The following is a 6,410-nucleotide window of genomic DNA, read 5'->3' on the forward strand; positions in this document are numbered from 1 at the left end:
GGGAATGGAAGAAAAGGATGCGTGATGACACCGGGCCAGGGCTTGTGCAACCCGCAATTCCCGCGACCGCTACATTCGAACTAAAAGGCCATATTCTCGCCCAACTCAAGGAGATTCCTTTTTACGGGAAGGATCACGAAGACGCTTACAAGCACTTGGATGAAGTGAATGATGTGGCCGATTACTTCAACGTCCCGAATGTTCCACGCGAGACCCAGCTTCTTTGCATGCTTCCTGTCACATTTAAAGGAGCTGAAAAAGATTGGTTAAAGTCACTTCCTCCCGGATCGGTCACCACATGGGCCAAGATGAAAGAAGAATTCATAGACCATTTCTGCCCGCCCTCCAAGATAGCCAAGCTAAAGAAAGCCATTGCCAACTTCGAGCAACAACGCGGAGAATCTCTTTATGAAGCTTGGGAAAGGTACAAGAGCCTACTTAGGAATTGCCCACATCATGACCTTAATAGCCAACAAGAAGTCTCTATCTTTATGATGGAGTTAATGTCACTACAAGGCAATTGCTTGATTCTCAAGGCCCGCTCACAAAGAAGGCACCCCTAGTAATTAAAGAATTAATTGAAGAATTCTCTAAGCACTCTAGAGAATACCACAATCCGAGAAACGAAGTAAGTAGAGGGGTAGTGAACGCGGCAAATGATAGCATGGCGGCGGTGATAGCTAAGCTTGATAGTCTGGATCGAAGAATGACAAAAATGGATCAAGCAATCCATGCTATTAGAGTAGGATGCGAAAATTGTAGAGGGCCCCATCTCACAAAGGATTGTGATTTGGATGAGAATGGAAATAAGAAAGCTCAAGTTTTCTATTCGAGTGGTGACCGATTTGATGAAAATTGGCGGAAAGCTAAGAAGGATTGGCTACCATACGAGGAGTATAAGAAGGCCAAGGAGGAGAAATACAAGCAGAAGGAGAGGGGACTATACCAAAAGGAAGAACCGGTAGAAAAGAAAGTCGATTTAGAAGAGTTATTCACTAGATTCATAGCCGCGTCCGAAAAAAGACACAGTGATCATGATGCTGCCATACACGAGACCAGAAACATGCTTAGGAATCAGCAAGCATCAATTCTCAACATTGAGAAACAGCTGGGGCAGCTTGCGCATCAAGTGAATGATAGAAGACCGGGTCAACTTCCGAGTAACACCGAACCCAATCCAAGAATGGAGAATGTAAGTGTAATAACCTCCATCAGTGAAGAAACATTCACAGAAGCACTGAAAATCTCCAAGAAGAAGGCAGAAAAAGAAGAAGAATTGCATCCAGCAAAACCCGATCCGACTCGCCGAGTCTCTCCAATGGACTCGACGAGTCCATACGTAAATAATAAAACTGCCAGTACTTTGAAGACTTATAATCCTCCTCTGCCATATCCAATCAAAGCCATGCCTGCAGAAAAAGTAAAAGCATACAGAACCTTCATGGAGCATGTTAAAGCTTTACAAGTCAATATGCCATTTGTGGAAACAATGCTCCAAACACCTAAATACTTCAACTTGCTTAAAAGCCTTTTTGCTGCTAGGAAGGATTTGGCTGAAGTCGCGGAAATATTGATGAATGAGCTGCCTGAAAAGAAGAGTGATCCGGGAAATATGGTGATTCCGTGCCAATTTGGTAATGAAGTTTTTACCCGAGCATTAGCTGATTCAGGTGCAAGCATTAATTTGATGCCCTATTCATTCTTTAAGAAGCTGAATTTACCAGCACCAAGGACGATAAATATGAGGATCCATTTTGCGGACAAAACGATAATTCATCCACAAGGCATTTGTGAGGATCTCCTTATCAAAGTGGACAAGTTTATTTTTCCAGTAGACTTCGTGGTGGTGGATATGGAAGAAGACCCCGAAATACCAATTATTTTGGGAAGATCATTCTTAAACACCGCGTGTGCTCTAATTGATATATGTGAGTCTACATTGACATTGAGAGTGGGTGATGAGTCGGTGATGTTTAAAGCTATTCCAGAAGCCAAGCAAGAAGAAGAAAAGAGAGAAGAAATCTCATTTATCCAATTGGATGATGAGATATTACAAAAAGAGTTTGAAATTTTGCTAAAAGAAGATCCAAGCAAGTTTTTGCTACACTCTGAAGAAGGTGGAGATGCTAGCAAAGACTTGGAGGAGTTAGAAAAGATACTGGAAGGAGTTAGAAAAGATACTGGAAGGAGCCAACTCAGAAAACACTCCAGAATTGATGGAACCCGATCAGACTCGCCGAGTCACCTTGATGGACTCGACGAGTCCAATCGAACTTGATAAAAACTTGGCCAATGTTGATCTGTTGGTTGATAGTTCTTCACATACCCTGGATTTAGTTACTATTTATGATTCTTTGGAAGAACAAACAGCAGAAGAAGGAAAAGGAATGGAAGTCCAAGACGCCGAGGTGGCATGCCTTGATACAATTCCATTTGGAGAAGGGTTGAACACAGAAAAGGATGAAGACATAAAGGGAAGAAGGGTGGAAGCTGATCGACCATTCACTACTAAACCTAAAGCACGAACCATTACAAAATATGAAGTGATTAAATTTAAAGAGAAGGAGGTACAAGAGAAGGTAAAGAAGAATGGGTTAAAAAAGAAAAAGAGAAAAAGAGAAGCCCAAGCAGCTGAGGAGGATGCTGTGAAAAGGAGAAGAGATGCATTGAAAAGGGCTTACAAGAAGAAGATTCACGCATACAAGACTAAGTACAAACCACAAAGGATTAGGCGTGCATTCCCGATGCTCGAAGATGACGAAACGTAGACGGGAAGGAGTCTAGCTAATGACTCCTTAAAAAGAAGCGCTTGGCTGGAGGCAACCCGTTATATAGAGTTTGCTTTCTTTTACTTTTTAGTTTTTTTTAATTTTTCCTTCGTTTTTAAAATGTTAATTCTCCAATTCATCGGACATGTCTGCTTGAGAGTGTGCATGGGCTAAGTGTGGGGTGAAATGATTTTAAATTAATAACAAAATTTCGAAAATTATGAATTTTTGCAAGAGACTCGCAGAGTCTGACCACGACTCGACGAGTATATATGGATTTCAGAAAAAGTTTGACTTCGCGACCAGACTCGCCGAGTCTGACTCCGACTCGACGAGTCGGTATTATTTGCAGAAAAAAAAATAATTTCAAAATTACTTTTACATCTGGTAACTAGGGTTTTAACCCTAAGAATCAGTTTATTCTCAAACATACTCGCCGGGTGCCCCTCTCTAACTTCCTCTCAAGCATTCATATTTTTTTTCTTCAAGTTTTCTTCAAATCTCTCAAGTTCAAACTCAAAAGGTAACAAATTTCTTCTTGATTTCTGTTAAGAACGTGATTATAAGGCCATCTATGGTAGCAATTGCATGAAAAACCCGTTTTTGAAAAGTAATGAATTTATAGGGTTTTGATTTTTCATGATTTTTGTTGTTTTGAACGTTTATTCTGGCCTTAATACCTTAATAGTAAGTGCCTATACAAAACCCTTGATGAAATTTCTAGGTTTCATGGGGCAATTTGCATCGACCCGTCGACTGACTCGGGCAGTTTGCGCGACTCGCCGAGTCGTGCCTGGACTCGACGAGTCGAGTCGGGAAGTATATGCGAAGATTTTTTTTTAATTATATTCTGTGTTTTCTAGGTTTTGTGTATTTGTTTTGCAGAAATCATGTTCAGAAGAGGACAAAGTTCCAGTGGCAACCAAGGGGATTTTCCGTGGCTAAACTTCCCTCAAATCGATTCCGCTTCGACAATGCGGAAATGGAGAAAGAAGCTGGCTGATATCAAGAAGAAAGAGGTCTATGTGCCCAACAGGATAGATTGGGATTTGCTGCAGAATGTGTGCTATGAGGAGGAGTTAGCTCCTTATCTTGTGAAGGAGTTTCACCATGATGGCGAAACCATGGTGTGTGACGGGTAGAGCCGGGTCTTCCGTATTCAAGAACCGGTTTATTTGGAGCTGTGCTTAGAGTTCTTTTCCACGGTGTCTTTTACCGGGGGAGTGGATGTCTTTCACCCAACAAGCTTTAGTTTCTGCCTTGGGGGAGAATTTCATCAATGCTCAGTGGTGGATCTTGCATGCCGATTAGGGGTTTATGACCAGCCCTTGGTCTCAACACCCATCTTTCGGGCCTTTTTGGCACAAGCACATATGGTATTTCCTGAAGGAGTTACAAGTGCGGGCTGGTGGAATACCATTGGTAATAAAGTTTATATTCCAAAGTCGGCGCAATAAGGGAGCATTCGATCCCCAACACACCGCCTCATACACCGCCTCATTTCATCCACCATCAACCAACGAAAGGATGATGACAAGGTTTCCAACCTTGATGTCTTTTTCCTATGGAGCATCATTACACCCGACGTTTTTTGCAACATTCCTTGGTGTCTTGCTTCATATCTTTCGGAGGGTGCGGTCAAGGATCGCAAGACTTCAAAAATAAATGGTGGGATGTTTGTCACCCGGTTGGCTAACTCATTCAGGTTGATGAAACGCGGTGCATGGAATTTCATGACGATGATCCCTACACCTCCGTTCAATCCTATTCTTTTCCGGAGAGCGAGAATCATTGAAGACTATGGTGGTGGCCATTATGCCATTCCAAATGAGGACCCGGTGGTTGGTACCGAGGCACCGGGGAGGAGGGTTCGTTCAAGGAGAGAGCGGGATATTGAGGAGGAGCCGCCGGTGATTCCGGTTGAGAATGAAGATGTACCAATGGATTGGTACAATGTAGAGATGAGGCGACTACAGGATCAAATGGCGAGGGGCTTGAATTTTAGCAACCAATCTCATATCCGACTTTTTGAACACTTTAACATTCCACACATAGATGGTGGTAACTTTCCATACATTCCATCATGGGAAGAAGTGATAAGTGTAAGAAGAAGTGGTGCTGGAGGAAGTGGAGTAGGGCTTGATGATGATGATGAGGAGGATTGATTTTTTTTATGCATTTTTATTGAACAATTTTTAATTTTGTGTTTGTTTTTTTTATTTGGTTTGTTTGATGTTTTTAAAACTTGCTTTTGATGTTTAACTGATGTTTGATGCTTTGACAATTTTTCAGAATTGAATTAGGAGTGCTAGCTTCAAAAAGGGTTTAGAGTTATAGAATCAAAGTGAGAAAGAGAGTCAAGAAAGGAGGAGCGTTAGAGTTAAAGTATTGAGTCCGGTCCTTTGAGATGTTGGCAAGGGAGTCTAGAAGTGAATAGAAAGTATAGAGAGTTTATTGGAAGCTGGATCAGATGCAGAATTATATTATTTTCATTCAGTGACCAACTCGTCGAGTGTACTAAACTGACTCGACGAGTCGCCCTTAATTCTCAACAATCCGAAGATTTCCCGAAGTAACTCGACGAGTCTGATATATACTCGACGAGTCATTTGGTTTCATGTTGAAGGGGCTGCTGATTTGATGCTGATTAGAGTACCACTTGACTATATATTCTTTCCATATTTATTCTTGAAGATCTTACACTGTTATCCGTGTATTTGGAGTGACCCACACGAGACGAGACACCCAAGGCATGGATACCATGTCTAAAGTCAATTGAAGTTGGAACTGAAAAGGAAGTGATCAACCTATCCACTGCTATCCCAGGGGAGTTTGCTCCAATTCCCTCTTTAGTTTTTTTATGTTTTTGTCATACATAATATGCAATGAGGGCATTGCATCAAATAAGTGTGGGGTAGGGGGTTGGTTACATATTAGAAAATTTAGAGTCTTAATTTAGGCTAATTTTAAAATTTTGCATACCAAAAGTATTACTTAGGATCTAAATTAGAAAATTTTGGTAAAAGTAAAATTAGGACTCCATGTTAGAGTTTTGTTGATAATTGCATGATAACCCAAATGTTTAGTTGAGCCTATATACGTTCTAGTGCATTTGTGGCTTCCTTATTCTACTGAAATCATGGGACAAAAACACGACCCTGCTCGGCCCGAGCGATGCAATATGTTTAGCAGCCTAAACTTGAAATGTATCCAGGAAGACTGTTATCATTAGCCAATAAAGGTTGAGGTTGAGCGCCCCTGCTTAAGCATGTAGGGATTTGAGTGAAAAAAAGTGAGGTACATGTAAAAAATAAAAAAAAATAGAGAGAATTACAAGAGAAATTGTATGAATTTTGGAGCAATTAAAGTGAAGATCAAAAGATCAAAATTCCAAGAAATCCAAAAAATCGAAGATACCCGAAAATCAAGCAATAAAGGTGGTGAATTCAAAGAGATCAAAGAAAATATCGAAGAAGAGATGAATTCAAAAGAGCTCCATAGTGGTATCAAAAAGTTGTAATTCTAGATTATGTATGCTCGGGTTGCTCAATTAAAAACACCTTGAGGGTAAGAGGTTTTCTGCAGATGGATTCGGAGGGTTGCATAAAATGAGCATAGTTCGGGATGAATGGGCAAATGTTT

General features: G+C 40.9%; 1 non-coding gene across 1 annotated transcript; it reads right to left on the reverse strand.

The window, feature by feature from the left end:
* Window positions 1-356: 356 nt before the first annotated feature.
* On the reverse strand, window positions 357-463 carry LOC145056178 (small nucleolar RNA R71). Its single transcript, XR_013685710.1, has one exon. It is a non-coding gene; the product is annotated as a small nucleolar RNA R71 (small nucleolar RNA).
* Between the last annotated feature and the right edge of the window lie 5,947 nt (window positions 464-6,410).

The sequence above is a fragment of the Lactuca serriola genome, chromosome 5, assembly GCF_051521515.1.
Source record: "Lactuca serriola cultivar US96UC23 chromosome 5, Lser_US96UC23_V15, whole genome shotgun sequence".
NCBI lineage: Eukaryota > Viridiplantae > Streptophyta > Magnoliopsida > Asterales > Asteraceae > Lactuca > Lactuca serriola.